The sequence below is a fragment of the Protopterus annectens genome, chromosome 14.part0 (assembly GCF_019279795.1).
Source record: "Protopterus annectens isolate FY-2018-M chromosome 14.part0, PAN1.0, whole genome shotgun sequence".
In the NCBI taxonomy this organism is placed as follows: Eukaryota; Metazoa; Chordata; order Ceratodontiformes; family Protopteridae; genus Protopterus; species Protopterus annectens.
Window position 1 is genome coordinate 163,596,290 of NC_056748.1, and position 14,555 is coordinate 163,610,844.

Consider the following 14,555-nt stretch of genomic DNA (forward strand, 5'->3'; position numbering starts at 1 on the left):
AAATATCAAGTTAGCTCCACTATAACAGTTTAAATTGCCCATTCAGACCCACTCACTATGCAATTTCAACTTCAGCTTCAGTTTTATCAACATGCCTCTCATTTCCAAAAGATGGTGTAAAGAAGTGAGGCATACAACAAACAAGCTTTTCTCTTATTTTCTTATTACAGGCAACAGCACCACTTTACTGATTCCCACAGTCCAGTAGGTCACGGATTACATATTTATTTTTGCTCTGAGTAAACTTGTTGGGAAAAGAGTTCTGCATCCCATCTCTCCTGCAGCTATAGTACATCTGTGTACTTCCCCTTGGTGAAGCATCTCCTGTGTCTACTTCTTTAAGGACTAAGATCTGAGCTGCAACTTTGCCTGAAGCATGTTTCTCTCTGCTACAACTTTTTTTAACAAGGCATGTAACCCCCTTATTAACAGGCTTCTTTCAAGTAAACAATTACATTCCTTTTTAGAAAAAAAAAAACATAACCAAAGGCCCGGTTTTGTATAGTTTTGCAACAACTTACCTGAAATATTGAAAGTTTAAAACACCTGTTTATGTTTTGTGTTACCGTGGGAATTGCTTAAGTACCTTCATGGTTATTCTTTCCCCATTTTACTGCACCTGGTTGATATATTGTTGTATTATTGTTTCTGAAAGCTAATTTGTTAAATAGTCTAACACACACTGATTGTGATCTGCCTTTGTTATATTAAGCCTGTTCACCTGGCTGCGAGACAGCTGGTTATTCTGATAGGCCCTGGATTTTCTGAACTTGCTCAAACTGATTAAATCATGCTCAGCATGATTCTCTGTTCTCTTCGACCCCCTCTCACCACCAATTCTACAGCCATCCACCAAACTCCTTCATTTATTCAGTCTATTCCCCATCCCTTCCTCCCATTTAACTCCTCCCACTTAAAGACCCATATCTAACTTTCCTCCATAACAGGAAAACACATACTGAATTTCCATATACCATTAGATTTATTGTTTAAAATAATTTTTAACAAAATGTCTTTCTTTATGTTCTGCTTCTTCCTACCTCTGCACATCTCATCCAAGCACTCACTACTCTCAAACCTCTTTACCTCAAACAAATACATTTCATCACCATTTACCCTATAGTCACTGTACTCTCTACAACATCATCTTCACTCTTCCCCCCAGTATCACCACAAACCCCTCTGCACTCCTCCCCTCCACTGCTTTCCTACAGACTCCTCATCCCATTCTATACATACACAATTTTGCCACTACAACTGGTATCCATCTACAATTAAACTCCTCCTAAAACGTCTCAAATTCCTAATAAAGTTCACACTCAAACTCCTCCTCTTATTCTTACATAGCAACATCGAGTCAAATACAGGCCCAAACACCTTGGGCAGGATTCACGAAGCCTCCGTGTAAGAGTTATAACTCTTACACGGAGGCTGCAGTTAAACGGAGTGATGTCAGCATGCTCTGCATATTCATGAGAGCATGCTGAATCACACCTAAGTCTAACACGGTCCGGGTAAGACACGTGGGGGCATGTCCATAGGCTGAGCCCTGCAAGCGGACATGCCCCCAGAAGTGTAAAAGTGCCCAAAGTAGACACCCACAACAGAGTCCACGGAAATGTGAATAAACACAACACAACACATGCCCCCACAGACTATGAACATAAAATATATATAAATGAACATGTTATATATTTTTTTTAAATTGTAAAGATGTTTAACCGTGAGTGCTCGTTTGCTGGCGTGCCCGTAGCGCAGCTACAGTTAGCAGTCAATGGGAAAGCATATAAGAACTAAATATGCAAAATAAGCCAGGAAGCAATAGCGTTGCAGTAGAGATGTTGGCTGCAGAGCATGCATTCATGGTTTCAGCCCCCACAACACCAATTTTTTTTTTTTGCAAAATAAGCAGGAAACAAGTCCCTGACAAATATGTACACATAAAACCACAAGATATGTAAATTGTAATGAAATAGCCCATTTATATTGAAGAAATGTGAGGTAACAAAAGACTAAAAAATGCCAGATGTGCCCATAGCTGAGCTACAGTTTAACAGGGTGAGTGCATGTGCCCGTAGATGAGCAATGGTTTAACTGGTGCTAAATGAGTGCCCGTAGCTGAGCATAGGTTTAGCACACTAAATATATGTGCCCCTAACTGAACTGAGCGGAATATGAGTGCCGATAGCCAAATGAGGCTTAAAGCAGCGTACCCTGTTTGCGCGGAGCTGCACACCGCGCAAACAAGCTAACCGATGGGCAACGTTGAGCAAGCCGTATCAAAACTGCCTTTACACAGACACACCCCTCAGCATGTCTAGACAGTCATGAAAAATAAAAAGCAGTGGTCAGGTTCGAACCCAGGATAATATACACCATAGTCAAGGTACAGAACCACTAAGCCATGACAGCAGTACCTAGAAATGCAATAATAGCTAATATATAGGAATGAATACAAACTACAGCATGACAATGCAGGTTTACTGAAGTTGATACAATTCCAAAATGGCCAATCACAGATATGTGCGGGAAAAACGGACTATATAAGCCCCATAGGCGGGAATACACAGCATAAACGATTGTAGAACAGACCTGCAGGCAGAATGTCAGGTGTAGGAGAGGGTAGTCGCTTTCGAGCGCAGAGGTGGGGTGTTGAGGAGTCCAGGAACATGGCCTGGCTCCTAGTCCACAATCATGAGGCCCAACTCATGCAGGGCCAGGTCCTCTGGGGAGCGTACAGGGCTGAGGCGTGGGACCGGTTGGCTCATGAACTCACCAGTGCCACAGGGATTCCAAGGACAGGTGAGCAGGTCCGTCACCACCATGCGGACCTGAAGAGATGCAAGCAGGACCAACTGAACCTTTGGATCCAGGAGGCCCGGCAATCACCCAACGCCCCACCACTGAGTAAGTAACAATTAATTATGTATGTAAAAAGTTAAACTAGCTGAAATTATGGAGATGTGTATTCCAATATTACTTCATTTATATTACAGCTGCAGGTGTCTGTTCTGCAAACCGCAGAGCCTATGGCGATAGGCTGGTGCGGTTGCGCCACCAGGCAGGTCAGTAATCCACTACCACTAACTGTAAAGAAATATAAAAGTATGACAGTCAGCAAAAGAGTGCAGTGTAGCCAGTAAGGAATAGAATCTGCAAGTAACAGTGTGAAAGTGTATGCAAGTACTGCTTGATTACAAGAGTTCCCAGCCTGTAAGTGTAAACTAAACATGAAACTGTCCAACATATATTCAGAAATAAAACGCCCTGCCTGTAAGAAAATAGTACACAACCTGCAGCAGGATGTAAAGTATAGCTGCAGAAGATGATGAAATCACATGTGTGAAATATATCCCTGTGGAAATACTGAAACATGACAGAAGTGAGACTGCTGGAAAGTATTGTAATAACTACTGTTAAAACATGTAAATAAAGCCTAGAAGTACCATCCTGAATAGTAACATGAAAGCAAGTGAGAGAGTGTGAGAGAGTGTCATTGATCCAGCAATACAGTAGTAATAACCCCTGAATAAAGTATGCTGCAGTCAAGACAGAATTAAATGCATGTGAGACTCAGAACCAAACAGCAAAATCTGTTCAAAGTGCTGCTGCATGTGGAATGTTTATCCCAAAATCTGGATATGTTGCTCCCAGTCTGAAATACGCAGATAGGATGATTGTCTGATATACCAAACATCCACACTTGTCTACAGGTATATAAAGCAAAAGGAGCAGGATGATGTATCTGAACAAAGCTTGATATGAATGTGTATGAAGAACCCTAAAATGTATATTGCTGTTGCAGTAACAGTCCTATCAGCAAGGTGAAGTAGTTAACATATAGGACACTGTAGTTAGAGCAGTAGTGTGTATATAACTGTAGCTATTAGAAATGTACAGCATATGTATTGGTATTCAAAGGTGTTAATATTACCTTATCTACCCCACCCTATAACCACCTATAACCCATTCCATGTGAAAATGGTATGTGCAATCACAATTAACACCCCTGGACGTATGTCCTGTTGGGTCATATATATTTGCATGTCTGTTGATGCATCTGCCCTGTTCATACACCCACACCTGATGGCCTGTTGCCATCAATTAACCCTGCATGTTGTTGGACTGTGTATTTCTGTTGAAATTATGCATGTGTTATGCACGCTGTTCAATGGTGTGAATATCTGGGTGTTTGGTTAATGGGAATACTAATGCATGCTGTTACAACTAACTGTGAATGGTATTGTATGTCACTAACCCAAACTGTCATGACATAATGCAAAACATAGAACGACAGGGAAGGCGGGTTCCAGTGGACCCACCTCTCCCACCTCAGCTGGCAAGTGCACCTGGCACTAGTGCCAAGTCCGGACCCTCCTCCGGTGGCCCTGTGCCACCTGCGGGTGGAAGCGCTGCAGGGGATGGGGCTCGCCCCCCCTCTGCAAGTGTGGCCGGAGGAGATCCACCTCTCACCCTCCGTAGCGTCTGGACTGTGGTGCGTAGGGAGATTCGGGACTCTGTCCTTGAGCCCCTACGCCAGCTCGAGGCACGGGTGGCGCAACTAACGGGCATGCCCATTGCCCCGCCTACACAGCCCCCAGCACAGCCCCGTCCTGGGCAGTGAAGGAACAGTGGCAACTGCCTATGGGTGGGGATGTCAGTTCCACTGTTGCCATCTGTGGGCTCATGGGCTCTGGACATCCCAACCTCCGTCCCCGTCAATTGTGTAACCCCCCCCACATGTGTTATACACCGCCCCTGTATGCGTCTTGTTTGTCTTGTCTGTTTACCTACCCAGCCTACCTCCCCAGCTGAACCGACTTCCTTCACCTGACATACCACTCTTACCTGAAAAAAAAAAAAAAAAAAGGGCACTCTGTACCCACAATAAAATTATGCCCCATACATTGCTGCCCATTCCGCACACATGTCCACTGGACATGGAAGCTATCAATTACAATTGGCTGTACAACAAGTATTATTGTTGTCCTGACACCTCTCCCAGGGGTGGAAGGTTTCAAATGTCACACCAAATTACATACATATGCACAGCTGTTGCTGCAGAAGAAATGGGCAGCTATGGGCCTTACCTACATCCCTCCTGCACATCCCAAGCTTGTTTCCCTACTGTCTTACCCTCTTTGTGACCCCTTTTTCACCACTTTCCTGTCTCCCCATTTTCTTTTCTTTCAAAGAAAATAGCGCGGGTGTGCGACAGAGTAAGCACTGTTAAGCGGTTGTAACCGGGTGTGTGCGGAGCTAACCGCCAGTGCGCATGCGTGAGCTCCGCGCAAACCAGCGCTAGCCCGGTTACAACTAGTTAAAAGTGCCTTAGTCAATGTGATTGACAGGTCCTGTACTCAGTTCAAAAGAAAAATAAACTCCCACTGTCAGTCCCGAACCCAGGACCTTGGAAACACTAGTCTGTACAACCTACCACTAAGCCATGACTCTTATACAAACACATTGTGCTAAAATAAATATAACATGTAAAAGTAGGGATGAATGTAAAGGGAATATAGGATGTGTAGTACACAAAGCATGCCATTTAAAGTAAATGTCACAAACAATGGGCATCCATAATAGTAGTGTGTGAAAAGAAACAGCCATGCTAGTTGGCAGCCTGTAGATAATAAGGTCAGTTAAAGTACATAGATATATGTATGCATATGTACATATATATATATATATATATATATATATATATATATATATATATATATATATATATATATATATATATATATATATATATATATATATATATATATATATATATATATATATATATATATAAATATATCTAGATATACTTGTAGGAGTCAATGTGCATACACACTTGCTACAGGGAACATGAAAGAGGAATGGAGAACTGTGAATATACAACACAGCCTGAAGCATGAGAGAGATACTAACCTTTACAGTCACAGAACACTGTCCACAGCATACCAGCATGGTCCACGCCCGCACAATCTGAAAGGGCAACGCCTATCACACATACCCTTTTATAGCACTGACCTGAAATCACAGTGAGAACTGCAATCAGTACACAACTGGCTGTATGCAATTAGCAAATGCTGGCCTTCAATTGGTGCAGAGGCCATCACATGGACCTATGCAAATACCTACAAAAGCATCCAGTGCTAACACTCCCCACATGCAAGAAATTAATTGCATTGTCTGTAAGCAGACAGAGAGAGGCCGAGAAGTGGAAGAGAGAGAGAGAGAGAGAGCACCAAAATAAAAAAAAAACACACTGTGACTCTCCCTACCCTGAAGCTGTCAGCAGTGACAGTAATAGCAGCAGCAAGCAGAAGCTGTGGAACGCAACCAGCTGTGACATACAGAGGTAATGCAAAGTAGCAGGTTAACAGTGTGCATACTGTGAACCCTCCAAATGTGTCATAGGTCTGTATCCATAGGTATGGCCATGTGATATGTTGTGTGTACGTAGTTCCAACAAAAGGGGATGACCACACATCACATGTCAAGCAGTCATAGGCCAGGATCCTGGTAGCATGTGTCTGTGTGTTGGCCTAGCAATGGCTGTAGTGACTGCTTTGAAATGTCAGCCAGGCCCCAAGCCAGGAACAGCACATCCCAAAGGCACACTGGCTGGGAACAAGTGTCTGCAGGTACCTGATGTCACTGCACATGCATCCCATACTGCAGTACCCCATACCGTAGCAGACCAGGCCCATTATGCATATGATGTGGTAATTCCCAGGGTCAGTCGAGGTGTCCCCTTAGTGTTGTGGGACCACTGCTGCTCTATGCCACTGTCCAGGTACATATCCTGTAGTACGGCCAAGATAAACCATCAGTGTTACATGCGGTGGTATGTCCCCTCAGAGTGCTGGCAGCACACATCCAGGGGGACCACGAGGTCACAGTGATGCTGTGTGTTCTCCTCCTGTGAGGGCGGCCCTCACCTGGACATGTGCGATGATAGGGAGGTTACACCCAGCTGTGATAGATATCCGAAAGGTGAGGGAGAGGGAGGGGGGATATGTGCACCGAACATGTCTGTAGGAATGTTGCCAATATGCGTGTGTTTGGTGAATGTTAAGTAGGTGTGGACTAACACAGAGCATATCTGAGGCATGTGGTCCGTATGTGTAACATAACTGAAGAAGGCCTTGTGGTCATCCACAGTGTTTGTGTCTATTACCCTCCCAGAGTAGGCTGTGGCTGTTGTTATGATGGACTGTAGCGTAGTACCAGTGTTGACCACAGATGCCTACCCTTAATGTGAATGTGCTCTGTCCTGCAGTAGCCCCCTGCTATTGTTATACAATCTGCCTCTGTCTGGGGTCCACTGGACAGGATGCCTAACCGTTGTGCATAGGGTCTGGGTTAGACATGTGTGTGCAAGTGTCATGCAATCTGCAGCATGTCTGTGGTAAGCATTTGCAAAGGGGTCAGCAGTGTGGCCTGTGGCTTCCACTGGCCCAGTGCGCTGCATGGATACCATCCCAGTCCCAGCAAGGGAATAACTGTCTAACCACATACATATCAATGTAGTCTACTGTACTGGTGGTGGTGGTGGGATATGTATATCCAGGCCATGTAACATCTGTCCACAGCAGAGTAGTGGACGGTGTGCCACATACAGTACCTTGGCATGGACCCCCAGAGTGAGGTTGTGCATAGCACCTGTCAGTGTGTGCTGACCGATGGGGCATGCTACTACGTAGTGTGGAATGTGGCAGGTATTGTTGCACAGGTATTGGCTGAGCACTGATATCTGGCCATGCACCTGTGTATCCACCACAGCACACACACATGCAACATATGGGAGTAGTAGTATATCACTACACATGCATAACATGTATAGTATGTGTGCCATACATTGCTGACATGGTCTGCTGATATCCTGTCTGTGTTCTCTTGCAGGGAGATGGCGTGACAGCGTAACCCCGCCTACTCCATTGCGGAGGATGAGGAGATCCACCAGAGCCTGGTGTGGGAGTATGACATCCCGTTTTCCCGCACCAGTCAGAACCAGCAGGAGAGGGCCGCACTGTGGCAAGACCTGGTCCGTAGGGTAAATGAAATTGGCATGCATAACAGGACATATGAGCAGGTACGACATCACTGCAGTGATTTAATCCGAAGTGTCCGGCAGCATGCAGCAGATGTCCACAGGCAACAGGTCGCCACAGGAGGTGGGGTGGCCACACATCCCCCCTCACCAGACTGGAGGGGCTACTCCTAAGTGTTGTGGCTCCAGCCCCAGAACACCAACAGCAGTACACCTGTATTATGATGGAGGCTGGTTCCACACAGCAGCACGACATGGAGCGTGCAGGTAATATGCCATATGTACACCTGACTGTTCTGTACACTGTATCATATGCAATTTGAATGGGACAGATGTGCCCACTAACATTAATCTCATCATTTCTGCAGGTCCCTCCAGGGTTACAGAGAGACAGGCCATCCATGCTGGTGAGTGTGTTTAACATAACCTATAATAGTCCTGAAAATGCTAGTAACAGTAGTGTAACTCAGTAGTGCTCTGTGTGTATACTGCAGGGTGTGCATGTGTGCATGTGTGCAGGTGTGTCAGTACCCATGTGTGCATGTGTGCAGGTGTGCCTGTGTCCAAGTGTGCATGTGTGCCTGTGTCCACGTGTGCATGTGTGCCTGTGTCCACGTGTGCATGTGTGCCTGTGTCCACATGTGCATGTGTGCCTGTGTCCATGTGTGCATGTGTGCATGTGCATATGTGTGCATGTGTGCATGTGTCCATGTGTGCATGTGTCCACGTGTGCATGTGTCCATGTGTGCATGTGTGCATGTGTCCACGTGTGCATGTGTCCACGTGTGCATGTGTGCATGTGTGCATGTGTGCCCATGTGCATGTGTCCATGTGTGCATGTGTGTATAAGTGCATCACTGGTAACAATGTCTGGAGAATGTAAACTGTGTTTCCTGTCTTCATCCCACAGGTTCTGGGGCTGCTCTGGTGACCTGCAGCAGGGAACCTGAATCCTGTGCCACGGCTACTGGTAATGATGATATATGTGTAATGGTACAGGATGGTGTGTCAGGGTCTGCCATTGGTCAGCCAATTGACAGTACACAGCTGTCAACCCCATCATTGCGCACAGTCATCCTGCCTATACATCCTATGTCACCATTGTCCCTAGGTGATGGACAGGATACAGCGGGCATAGACCAGGGTAATGTGGTACCTGTGGCACATGCGTCCCCACACAGCAGCCATGGGCAAGGTCCTCCGATGGTACCACACAGACAGTTGCCCATGGGTTCTCGTGGGAGCATCCATGGGCGTACTGCCTCTGGCCAACGTGCCCAACGAGGTCTGTCAACCTCAGCGATGTTTCGGACTGTCATGCAGGCTCAGTCACGTATGGAAAGGTACACCAGACAGGGTCTGAGGGAGCTCAGAGCATGCCGCACAGCCATGACAGACAGTATGCGTGACATTGCGGATGCTATCCGTAACTTCACCGATGTCATAGACAGACGTTGTGGGGACATCTTACAGCAGTTCCACAACCAGATGTCCATGAGCCAGGGCAGTGGTGGGCGTCTGTGGCATCGACGTGGCCGTATGCCGGTGGCGGCAGCAGCTGGCAGTCGGCGCGGACGGCAACAGGCTTGCGCACGCCCCCATAGTGCCAGCAGCAGCCCCAGCAACGCTGGGTCTGTGCTGTCATCGGAATGCCCCAGGAGACCACGTGCGCGTGGCTCTGGACAGTCCCAACAGGGACATGTGTCCAGTCAACACACTCCCGCTTCTGATGACAGTACCCAGACAGGCGTTGTACTGGATACGGTCCGTAGCACCCCTGCCAGGCACAGGTACTGTGTCCATGCACACAGACACTGATCTGTACGGCCTGCCAGGTGCTGTCCACAAACCCCTGTATATGGCAGCCATGAGGTGGAACTGTGTGCGTGCATACACACATGCAGAATGTCAACACTTAGGGCAACCACATACACGCACACACTGCAGCAACACTGGCCCACCCTGTACTGCTGCCCCTCACCAACACACATACACACACATGTCAATTGGTGGTATCAGTGGCTGACCCAGGCATACCTAATCCACACCCTGTGCATATGATGACACTGTGCCACCTCCTGCAGTCTCCAACATCATTGCGGGAACAGGTAAACATGTTGCTGATGCACAGGGTGACTACATAGATGTGTATTAGTAGTATCATGTTGGTAACAGTACAGTGTGCTGCTATGACTGTGTATGTACCCCAGCATGCCTGCTGTAGTAACTGTATGAATGTCATTAATTGTTATCTGCACCCATAGTACATACCAAAGCATAACAGCTGCACATAATTGCATGCCGGTGGTAAGGTTGTCAACAGATAGCCCCATACATGGGTAGCACAGGGGGAATGCTAACGCAAGTAGTGATATGCAATGGTGGACATGTACAGTAATGGTGTCAAGATGCCCACAACAACTATGCCATGTGTATGTTCACGCATCTAGATATGTGTGCAGTACCAATGTTGTCCAGACCACAAATAAGTATGACATAATATCAGTCCCACCATGGCCATCTGTGCTGCGTATTCCTGGGTACATGTTGTGAATTACTGTTATTGTTACCCCTTCTTCGTTGTATGATGCAGTACTTCCAGCCCTGTGTACTGTAGCCTTGTTTGCATGCATGTTCACCTGGGGTGCCCTGGAACACTGCTTACACCTGCAATGCAGGGTTACAGTGCTTCTGTAGACTGCTACTGACATCTGCATAGCGTACCATATGTATGTCAACCTTACACATGACAGAATGGCACTGTCTGTCCTGTACACATGTGAGTAGCCTGTGACACATTGCACACGTCTTACCCGGCATATACCCACGTGTGCAGTCATATATGTCAGTGCTATGAGACAGAGGCAGTCCACCCACACATACACACCTTCAGAATGTTGTTCCCCATTGGCCCTATGTGTTGGTACTCACCATGGCAATCACACTACTAGGGTGGCATGTCCAAAGGTAACCTGTGAATCGCCTCTATGGTCCAGTCGTGGTTTATGTGGGTCATGTGTCATCGTCACAGCTGCCACATGTATGCAGTCAGCCATCACCCTTGGCCAGGTATATACAACACATGTGTGGAATGCCACCACACAGCCAGTCTGGTGACCGGTCTCTCTGAACCCAGTGATGCCATACCCTGTCAGGTGGCATGTCATACATACTACGTACAGGACAAACGTCAAACCCAATCCCTGCCGCTACTAATGATAATACCCCTGAAGACGTTCCTGATAGCTTTGACCAGTCCTTTACTGAGACAGTGCAGGCCCTAGCTTGCTAACTACCTCCTAGCTCCCCTGATCCCGAAAGCAGCACCCCTAGAAAACTACTTGCGTCCAGCTGCCAACCGGTCGCCACTTCACTTCTCCGTACCTCGGTTGTAACAGTGGAACCCACTACACTGTGTGCCGATCAACACCCTGCCGAGTACCTATCAAAACCAGATGATGCTATTGCTTACCCCGTCTCAAAGGTAATCAAAGGTACTATGCTAGAAACTAACTTTCCCACCATCTGTAAAATGTCATATGTAATCCCACTTCACACAGGAGGCAGCTCTACTGATGTCTCCACTGATAGGCCAATAGCTATACACTCTCCACTTGCAGAGGTTATGGTGACCTTCATCATAGACAAGTCATGCACCGCCTAGTCCAACATCGCAGTATGGCAGACACTCAGCATGGCTTACGTTCCCATCACAGCACTCCGTCAGGCCTCCTAGCCTTTACTAACACCATAAGCCATACCTGCAACATCAATGATATATCCACAGCCCTCTGTTTGGATAACTCAAAGGCATACGATATGGTTGATCACCAACTTGGACTCTGTACCCTGCACAGACTGTCTAGATACTGGAGCCTTCCAATGGTGTCAATCCTACCTGCATGGTCAACAGCAGGCCGACCTCTGGCAGACCAAACCCTCTAACCGTCTACCAAACACCCTCAGAGTACCACAAGGCTCTATCCTAAGGCCCTTGCTGTCCTCCATCATTATTAACGACCGTAATACTGTCATCCCAAATGCCAGCTGTATCCAATATGCTGTATACCCTACTCTGATCTGCCCAGCCACATCTCCAGTAGAGTTATGTTCAGCTACCCAGACCACCTGTAATACAATAGCAAACTGGCTTTGTGAACGTCGTCTGATCCTACATCCCATTCAAACTGGACTGCTGTTATTCCACAAACACATAGGTCTACCACGTTCACCATTACCATAACATCTACCGATGGCACAATACTCTACCCTGACCCATCTCAACAACTATTAGGTGTTATCATAGACAATAACCTCACATGTGACATACATGTTAACCAGATTAGCCAAGCCATCAATAGAAAGCTAGGGTCACTTTACAGAATTAAAGCCTTCCTAGCCCCTCCAGCTAGAGGTGCCATAGTTTGCTCACACCGTGTTGCAGCCCTTCTGTATGCATCCCCTCTACTCTCACATATGAACAAGACTGTCCTTAACAAGCACTGGATTTGCTACAACCACATTGCCAGGTTTGTCACTGGCCCGCCTGGTAGGACACATCATTGCATCAATCTAAATCAGCTTGGTTGGCTTGCAATACCCAGCCTAATACAGTATAACCAACTGATTATGGCCTATAAAATCCTGTATAATCCAGACAATACTCCTGCACTTAAATTACAATCACCCCCTATAACAATCCTAGACCGCTTCCAGCCTCTAACATTGTACTGCTTCAGACTAGCGAGTCTATTAACACAGCTGGTGATTCTGTCTTTGCAAATCCTGTACGTAGATCCTGGAACCCACTTCCAGCTGATATTACCCTAATGTCCACCTTAGGTCATTTAACAGTAAACCCAAACAACATTTGTCATGTAACTGGCTATGTCAGTGTATCAGGCCTGGCTAACTCGGATGTGTAACCTGTGTGAACCACTGTACTGTGTAAATACAATGTAATCCTGGCTTGTGCTCAGGTCTGACATTAACCTGTGGAACATGTTGGACCTGCTTACTTATGTAATCTCTGTACATAATCTGTTTGTACTATGTCATGCTAGTATTTTCTAATGCTGTATCTGCTACCCTCGTAGCTTGTCTCCACGGGCCTACCCTGGGAATGGACATGCATCCAGTTTGGCTATCCCAATCAACATATGTAGGACCAATACATAAATCGAAACATGATATTACAGAGACAACAATACCAGGCAGACATTGCCATACACTGACAGCATGCTGAACACACTGGGGCATACGTGGGGACTCAGACTAGCAGCCTGCCTGTGCATCACACACCTCCGCAGCTGGCACACAGGCATATGTTCCGTCGGAACACAGCACATGCCACACATGGCATGCACATCCCCTGTACCGCACACCCACAGCCTGTAGGGCTACACAACACACCTGCTATAGACGTGTCAGGTACCTGTCATGTGTGCTGCACTGGGGTCCCGCTCAACAGGCTGTATCTGGTGAAGGGCACAGTGATATGACTCAGGGGCACTATGGTCCACCACAGCACACATGCATACAGGTCAGACAGAGGCATGGACAGATATGACTCACTCATTGACCATGCCAGTGTGGCTGCCTGGGACATACCTCCCTGGACTACGTGATAGGGAACATAGAATGGATCTCTCAGCATTTGGCACAGGCCAGTATGAGCCTGATATTAGTTGCCAACATACTCTCCCCAGGTATTCTACCACTATATGTGGGAAGGCTGTTGTATGTCTGCATTATGCTCAGTCTCCGCTGTCATTCATAGGGTATCCACTGGCTGTCAACGTGTGCTTACATGCTAGGGAAGCCACATTGCTGTTCACGGGTCATCTTGCACGTGACACACATGGCCCGATGTATACTGGCAAGGCTCCTTGGTACACACATACTGCCTTATGCTGCAGGACATGGTTTACATAGCGACCTCCATGGGTATCACACAGGTTAGGACACTGACAGTGCTGCTACACAACTACAGCAGTGTACACCGGAGGATGCATGCACCAGACACTGCCCTCAGCACGGTGAACTGCAGTGTCTGTGCAGTACCAGATGCATGGGTCATGGCTCACAGGTGTTACCCATCACTGACAGGCTATGCCCCTTACCATGCCTGTCGTCCCCTACACATGTAACACACATGGATAGGGGTGTGGTATCCCGAGTCAACACAGATACACACACCTCCAGGTTGTTGGCACAGCACAAACCATCAGGGCCTACTCAGGTGCAGCTGACAGTGTGTTGGAATGCCATCTGGTTCATAGCATGGCACACACAACCCTCACATACACAGGAAGACCACCTATCCTCCATAACAACAGCGGCAATATGACAGTCCCATGAACTGTGTTTATAAGGCCATACTGCATCCAGCCGAACATTGTGTGTGAGCATTGCTGTAGCTACAACACTCTAGTTGACGGGTTCACAGCATGTGGTCACTGAAATGCAGTGGAATGACATGTTACCACTACCACAACAGGTGGGAACATAC